This window comes from Glycine max, chromosome 10, assembly GCF_000004515.6.
Source record: "Glycine max cultivar Williams 82 chromosome 10, Glycine_max_v4.0, whole genome shotgun sequence".
Classification (NCBI taxonomy): domain Eukaryota; kingdom Viridiplantae; phylum Streptophyta; class Magnoliopsida; order Fabales; family Fabaceae; genus Glycine; species Glycine max.
This window is the reverse complement of record NC_038246.2, coordinates 50807502-50816448: the sequence shown is the minus strand read 5'-3', so window position 1 is coordinate 50816448 and position 8947 is coordinate 50807502. Positions and strand designations below refer to the sequence as shown.

At 33.6% G+C, this 8947-nt stretch overlaps 1 pseudogene; it reads left to right on the top strand.

Moving 5' to 3' along the window:
• Positions 1-513: 513 nt before the first annotated feature.
• Positions 514-8558, top strand: LOC100812129 (dipeptidyl aminopeptidase BI-like; annotated as a pseudogene).
• Positions 8559-8947: the final 389 nt, after the last annotated feature.

Below are 8947 nucleotides of genomic sequence, written 5' to 3'. Positions count from 1 at the left end.
CTTTGGAAGCAAAAAATAAAATTAAGCCTAGTATTTTTCTCTAAGAAAAACACTTTTTTATTAATTCATACAAATAAAAGGCATGGAAAAAAGATGCAACAAGACAAATGTTGGTAAATAATCAAGACTTAATATGTTTTTAATCTCTTGAATTTGTGGGTTATTTTTTTAGTATACGTATTTAAATTTGTATTTTTAGTCTTTTAAATTTGTGAAATATATTTTTATCTCCTCTTGCCATACAAAAATTGTGACAAATTGTGTATTAAAACATCCGAAAAGAGTCAAGATTGACTAAAAAAATATTTAATAATTTGAAAGGAATATAAAATTACAAATTTAAATTTGAAAGACTAAAAAGGATCATTTTAAACTTAAGAGATAAAAACATATATAAATCTATAATCAATTTATATATGTTTTAAAATCCGTTGAAGTCATATTCCAATGCATCACTTAAATAATATCTTGCACAATGACAGTTCTTGCACTTGTAATTGAGGACGCGCGTGTTACAACTCCATCGGCACTGAAAAAACACCCAAAGAAGCATATCCAATTAATTATCCATCCATATATAGGAAGAAAGAAGAACAGAAAGAAACAAGTATGAAAACACTCAACTCAACACTTCACTCGTTCCAGATTCCAAGACAATAGTAAAATACTAAAAAAGAAAAGTACAAGAAAAATAAATAAAGATAAAGATCGATAAAGAAAAATACAACAAATGGTACTTCAAAATCTTCGCTTAAACTTTGCTCGCATTTTCTGCATTCCCCTAACCGTTACCGTCTTCTCTCTTCCGCTGTCCCCTTTCCTTCTGCCGCCGCCGTCTCGTCGCCTCCGCATCACCGATGGACCCGTCAACGCAGTCTCAGTCTCCGCCTCCTCCGGTGGCGAAGAAGGTAGAGCATGCGATGGAAATGTTCGGCGACGTGAGAATCGGCAACTACTATTGGCTCCGTGACGATTCCCGCACCGATCCCGAAGTGCTCTCGTACCTCCACGAGGAGAATGCGTACACCGATTCCATTATGTCCGGTGCGAATCCTATTTTTCTTATCCTCTTTCGCTTTCACCGCCATTTTTCTTTCTTCTCACTTTTGAATTTTATTTGTTCTTATGAAAATACTATCCGCATGAGCATGTAAGTATAGCGCACCGTAAGAAAGACTGTGGAAGTGTTAATTTACTTAAGAGCCTTGGCTACAACTTACAGTGGCAAAAAAAATGCATTGTTGGCTTAATTTGAGTAATTGAATGCATGCACTCATCTACATGATTACCAAGTCTGACCTAGCGATTATCTATTACTAATTACAACTAATGTACTTACTTTGCTCTAAGTTTGTAGCAAATTTATAAACGTTTTCTTAAATTTATTCGTGCACAAGACAAAACGCCTCCCAGACAGTAGATCCTAATGGCTATAGAAACTACGTCACCATCAGATGCACCCAGGCCTTCTATAGTTTCTACTTTCTTGTCAAGCTGGAGGTTGATGTGTAGGGTAACTTGAGGAGTGCTAACAACAGGCGAGCTACTATTGATTGACAACTACAAAATCACAGTAGGTCTCCTTAAGACCCATTGTGAGTTTTTTTATTTCTAATAAATTTATACTAATAGTAGAGACTAGCGACTGTATTCAAAAGACTATTGTTGTATATATATACACCCACCCCCAGCCCCCCACACCCACCCCCCACTCTTTAGATTATCAGCGAAAATTATACTCATTTTTTTTTTTGAAAATTCTAGGAACTAAGGAATTTGAATAAAAGCTTTTTGCTGAGATAAGAGGAAGGATTAAGGAGGAGGATGTCTCTGCACCTTTACGCAAAGGGCCTTGTTACTATTATAAGAGAACTTTGGAAGGGAAGGAGTATGTTCAATATTGCAGGCGCCTTATATCTGATAACCAAAAGGTGCCATATGTGCATGACATCATGCCCACAGGACCTGAAGCTCCTCCGGAGCATGTTATTTTGGATGTGAATGTTAAGGCACAACATCACCAATACTGCACCAATACTACAGTATTGGTGGCTTTAAGGTTAGATCATATCATTATTATGGCATTTTTTTCTCACTTTTTTCTGGCTTGTTTCCTGACTTCCAAGTTCTGACCTGCTTTTATTTTATTCCAAACTTCACTTCTTTTCAGGTCAGCCCAAATAACAAGTTGGTAGCATACGCCGAAGACACCAAAGGAGATGAAATATATACTGTATGTCATTGATGCTGAGACTCAAGCTACTATTGGAGAGCCTCTTGTTGGTGTAACATCATACTTTGAATGGGCTGGTGACAATGCTCTAGTTTACGTCATGATGGATGAGATTCTCAGGCCTGACAAGGTGGGAAATACTCCTCTGGACTCATTATTGACCTATTTGGTTCTAATGATACTTCTTTTTTCAACAGCGGCAGCAACAACCAAAACCTTTCCCCCACTTCTTCAGCAAGACCATTTAAGTCATGATAGCTGTTAATGATTTCACTCAATCTTTCTTGGTCTACCTTTACCTTTAATTGTTAAGCAATCCTACATCTTATCGACACTTATAACTGGAGCCTCTATTGGTCTTATTCTCACATATTTAGACCATCTTAGCTCCAACTCAACCAAATTCCAAACTCATTCCCATTGGATGGGCATTTTGAATTTCAATCTGACTAGGAGCGAAATTGACCAAATTGAATTTGAAGTTTAGCCAGATAAAGATGCTGAAAACAGGAATATGAGATTTATGGTTTACTGTGTGACATTGTGATTCAATTGGCAGTGTTACTGAATGTTTTCTGCTAAATTCATAGCTAGACGCTAAGTTCTGATTGATTAAGGGCTCAATTGTTTGTGCTTTAATAGGGGAAAAATGTTTTAAAAAATAAATAAAAATAATAATAGTTATAGTAACTAGATAAGTTTAGAAAACAGAGCTAAAAACTCAACAAATCAGAAGAACCATACCACAAAATCGTTGTTTTTTTCAAATCTGAAACAAGTTTGTCCAATCCTTGCTCCAAGATGGTATTTGAATATATTTACAATGTTTACTTTGACATTTTGTGCCATAATCAATTTCCTTTTTTTGTTGGTCACATCTCTAAATCATTATTACACTTGTTAATTGTCTACTTGTTATGCTAACATCTCAAGTAATACAGGCATGGTTTCATGTGCTGGGAACAGAACAATCAAAGGATACTTGTCTTTATGTGGAAAAAGATGATATGTTTTCTCTTGATCTTGAAGCTTTTGAGAGTAAGAAATATTTGTTTGTTGCATCAGAGAGTAAAAATACAAGGTTCAATTTCTATCTGGATGTTTCTAAGCTTGAAGAGGGTCTTAAAGTTCTGACACCAAGTGTTGATGGTATTGACACAACTGTCAGCCATATTGGAGGTCAGTTCTTTATTTAGAGGAGAAGTGATCAGTTTTTTAATTCTGAGGCTGTAGCTTGTGCTGTCAATAACACCTCTTCAACTACAGTTCTTATTCCTCACAGGGAAAGGTAACACAATCTCTGTATCATTGCTCAGTTGTTTTGTTTATTTTGGGCCATAATCTTGAATAAATTATATAATGACTTGGCTTGTGAATGTGTCAGCTACTGGGTAGTGTATATTAAATATCAGTGAAAAGCTTTCTGAACAATGCGGTCATTTATCGCTGATTTCCAGCTTTTTGGTTTGGTTACTAGAACACGATGAATTGTTCTTATGCTAGGTATAGTGTTTCATTTTTAAATAAAAGCCATATATTAGTTATAGTCAAGACTGCATTCTAAATTTCTAATAGAAGGCATATTTTCTAAGATGCTTTGTATGTAATCGTTTGCTGCTCATGCAATTTTCTTTCTCTGCCTCTCTGGTCTTTGTTCTCTTAATTACTATTTGATATGTAAAAACCTGTCTTAGGCCACCTTTCAAATAAACTTTGATGAGCTGTTCATTGACACGATATTAGATTCCATTGCTGTTTATATTGAACTAATTTGCTCTCACAATATATTTATGTGATGATTCTTATCATCTCTCAACATTTAAAATTATTAATGAATAAAATGTAAACAAGAGAAATTCTCGAAGCTTGTGTCTTTCTATTTCATCAAAACTTACAGAATTTTCTTTAGTGTTAAAATTCAGGAGATACAACTTTTTAGTGATCATCTAGTAGTATATGAGAGAGAAAATGGTCTACCAAAAATAATAGTTTATCACCTTCCACCAATTAGTGAACCACTAAGGAGCCTTGAAAGTGGTCAGGCAGTTAGTTTTGTTGATCCTGTATACTCAGCAGAATCCTCAGGTTCAGAGTTTCCATCAAGTATTTTAGGGTTTTTGTATAGCTCATTGAGGACTCCTTCCTCAGTATATGATGATAATATGAAGGCAGGCATTTCTGTTTTGAAGAAGATTGACTCAGTAAGTTAAATGGACAGTTAAACTTCCACAATGTCTCAATTTTGCATCTGGTCTTTCTTCTGTCTTAATAATTTGTGACGGAAATTTCTTGGTTTTATATGCAAGCCTTACTATTCTCTTTTTTTGAAGTGCTTCTTTCTGGTATCATATAAATTTTACCTTTGCTATGCTATGCATGACCCATGCTTCTAAAATGTTTTATGTTGTCTGGATTAATTCCTTCATTTTTTTCTGCTGACTGGCATCCATAATTTCACAAGCGACTATTCTATTTCATATTTAGTTGTTATTGTCTTCTGGTTTTTTCTCAAAGAATTTACTGATCTTTGACGGATTTTGAAAGACAGCATATGAAATTCTAAGTTTTGGAGAAAGAATTTGAATTTTGACATAAAATTTAAGTTTTGAAAAATGGAATGAAAGTCTTGGAGAAAGCTATGATGAGGGTTGACCTACCAATATTTTGGAATAATACATCAAATTAGTTCCTAAAATTATGATCAACATTTATTCTAGTCCCTAAACACTAAAATTACAAAAAAGAAATTCCAGTCCTTTAAATTGGCAATGATCATTCGTTTCAGTCCCTAACATTAGATTCCATCCTTTTAATCCTTAACGTTGGCATCTATCAGTCATTTTGGTTTCTGACTTTGGTGCATATTAGTCAATTTGGTTCCTAACTTGGTATACGTAAGTCAAATTGGTCCACAATGTTAAGGACCAAATTGCCTAATGACTGTGAAATAAGGATTAAAGTAACAAAACTAACGTATCCTGGAGCAAAAAGGCTCCTCGGTATGCGAGGGTATGGGGGATGGTCACTGTACGTAACCTTACCCTTGTATGCAAAGATGCTATTTCTGGATTCGAATCCATGACTAACTGGTTCACCAAGGTGCAATTTTACCATTGCACTAGGGTTCACTCTCAAGGACTAAAGTTGCCAAATTCGGGGACTAAATTGATTGATTGATTTGGTAATGTTAAGACTTAAGAAGCCAAATTGACCAGTAACACCAATTCCCCGGATCAAATAGATAGATAATTGCAAAAGTTGGAAACTAAATTTATTTTTCTATAATATTAGGGATCATATTAATTCAGTGTCAATTTAAGGGGCAAAATTGATGTTTAACTCAACATTTTTAAGACGGATCTGATGTAATATTCATTTCATGGTATTAGGAATGTGCAAACTAGTTCCAAATTCCATCTGATGTAAGAGGGATCTGATGTTTATCATAATATTTATTTGTTAATAAAATGAATCATGTGATAAGTCGGGTGAACATGTAAATCTAGGTCTGAAAAGGTGTTTGGTACTAATGGGAATAGTTAAGGTAATCATGCCTCTATTGTTGTTGTTGTTGTTGTAACGCGTTATGTCACTGAAAGGCAGTGGGCACTATTTGATTCCCATATTGATTGTTTACCGAAAAGATCTTGTGAAACTTGATGGATCAGACCCATTATTACTCTATGGATATGGATTGTATGAGGTAAAAGAATAGAAATTTATATAAATTGAATTGCATACAACAATAACAATGCTGAATCCAATGCTTTGATTTGTATTGGATGATGGATGAAAGTTGCTGCTGTTTCTCAATCAGTATTTAATGCTTACTACTTGTACTGAATTGCATATAGTTATCTGTTTACTTTTTATGTTCCCCCTTGTATATGAGCAGTGGGCACTATTTGTTATCCTGTTTGTTCCTTTGGTCTTTACACCTTTGAACTTCTTCTATTTCTTCTAGAATTTATAATTTAGTGGACCTCACATTGTCAACAGATATGCATAGATCCCAGTTTCAAATCAGCAAGGCTTTCATTGTTAGATTGGGGTTTTATGTATGCAATAGCTCATAAGTGGTGGTGGTGAAATGGGGAGGCAGTGGTATGAAAATGGAAAGCTGTTGAAGAAAAAGAACACTTTCACTGATTTTATTGCATGTGCTGAGTATTTGATTGAAAAAAATTCTGTTCTAAGGAAAGACTGCATCGAAGGAAGAAGTGCTGGTGGTTTGCTAATTGGTGCAGTTCTTAATATGAGACCAGATTTATGCAAGGCTGCTGTTGCTGGGGTACCTTTTGTGGATGTTGTGACAACAATGCTTGATCCAACTATTCCTCTCACTACCTCAGAATGGGAGGTAATTTTATTTCATTTATTCTCTCTTTCCATATGGATATCTGAAAACGTTTGAATACAGGTTAATTGGATTCTGGAAATGTGTTTTAGCTGGAAATGTTTCCTTGCTAAAATGGATGAATTTGTCTGGCCAAGCCATGTGTTTAGAGAAATTACTTCTACATATTTGTTTTTAATAGTATACTCTAATCTTGTTCAACCATGTTGTGCACCCTATCGTTTTTCCATTTTTTTGTGGCTTTAACCGGACCCTGGCTTTTACTTTTATCTTTGAAATACTGTGTTCCTAATTTGATTTATGCATGGTCATTGCATGATGTCCCTCAGTCCCTGTGTGTTTTTTCTGTTTTTAACTTTTTTTTTTTTCTGGTACCTTAAGCCAGGGAAATTGTTTTAACTTTCTTTTTCATATTATTTGTCATAAAATGTCTCAGATTATGAATAAGAAGGTTCTTTTTCTTTTTTTTTTTTAATTCTCATACCATTCATTTGCCTTTTAAACTGATAGTAATAAGAGGCATTATATAGCCATCAATATTCTTCAAAGATTATTATAATTCTGCAGGTCTTGGCTTCATATGTGCTATCAAAATTCTTGAATTTCATTATCCAAGCTAGTCCACAGAATGTCTATGATATGATTTCTCTTGTTTTTCATTTTTACATGAGATTGTTTTCTTGTGTTACTGCAGGAATGGGATGATCCTAGAAAGGAGGAATTCTACTTCTACATGAAATCATATTCCCCCGTTGATAACGTGAGAACCTTATGGCTGCTGTGCTTGATGCCTTGTATTCTTTCATTGGCTATTATTTTTTTATTTTCTTCTGTATGAAATGAGTTTTAGGAATCAATTTTTTAAATCCTCATTTTATGCAGGCGAAGGCACAGAATTATCCAAACATTCTTGTTACAGAAGGATTAAATGGTAGGCACATGTGATTCATGTAACGAAACTGTTCCTGTTTTGAACTTTATATTTAAAGCCAAGGCATTCTTTCTGTGTGGTGATTACTGATAATTTAGTTGGAAAGATATACTTTGATTTTACACGTGACATGTGCACCTTAATTATTATGATGTTATCTGCTTGCGCATGCTGTAGACCCTCGGGTTTTCTATTCTGAACCTGCGAAGTTTGTGGCAAAACTGAGGGATATGAAGACATACTGCTGTTTAAATGCGAGCTTGGTGCTGGACATTTTTCACCCTCAGATTTCTCGTATTTTCTGCGGTATTTTAAAATTGAAGTCAAATTTTAAAATATATATATATATATATTAATAAAAAGTATCATTGTTATTGAACAATGCTAAAATCACTTTTCCTAAAAGAAAGAAAATATAATAGAAGATTTCATTGTTAATAATGTTAAAATTATTTTATAAGGTAAAAATAAATTATAGAGATAAAACTTTTAAAACTAAGAAAAAGAAAATTATAAAGATAAATTATGTGAATCAAAACAATTTTTATTAATTTAATATGATCTGGCAAAATTCAAAATGATTAAGTGTGTGTTTGCATAACTTAAAAGATAATGTTACGTAAAAGATTTTTTTTTCTCAAATATAATCAGACTACTGTAATTTATTTTTTATGTTCATGTGTTGTATGTGGATGCAGATTTGAGAAGCCCCAGGAAGATGCCTTCACTTATGCATACATCATGAAGACTCTAAACATGACTAGTCGGCTTTAGACCGATTGTTGCATCCATGGCTTGAGTCAGATCAACTGCGTAAAAACCATCATCTCAGGAATTACATTGCCAACAACTTCAGAATAAAATCTCAGCATGTCATTGGTGCAATTACTAATGAAAGATGTGACAATTAAGGATGTTGAATTTGTGCGTGTTTGGATTTGGTATAATTGCTTATCTTTCAAAAAAATGTCTGAATTAGTGTTAAACTGGATTCGGGTTAGCAATATGATTTTCTATACGCCACAGTATTTTCGTTTTATCTTAGATCCTTGGTATTTGGAGTCACATTAGATCTTAAACTAATTCATGTTGAATTGGGTGAATCCGTTTAAGAGGACAACTTTTCATTGCTCATTTTTTATTAACAATATTAAATTTAGAAATCTGGAGACCCAAAAAAATTAGAAATCCTAAGAAGAGTTTAACTTTTTGTTTATGACTTGGATAAACATTGTTCTATGTCACAATATTTTTTTATCAATTAAAATAGTATTCTGAATTAAAAAATTAATACGTTTCTCTTATATGGATTATGAGCATTTTTTTTTTATAAAAAATGTAGTTTGAAATAAATAAAAAATAAGACACCCTTTGGAGAGAAAAAATGTGATAAGTTAAAATGGTTGTGTAAAAATATTATTAACAA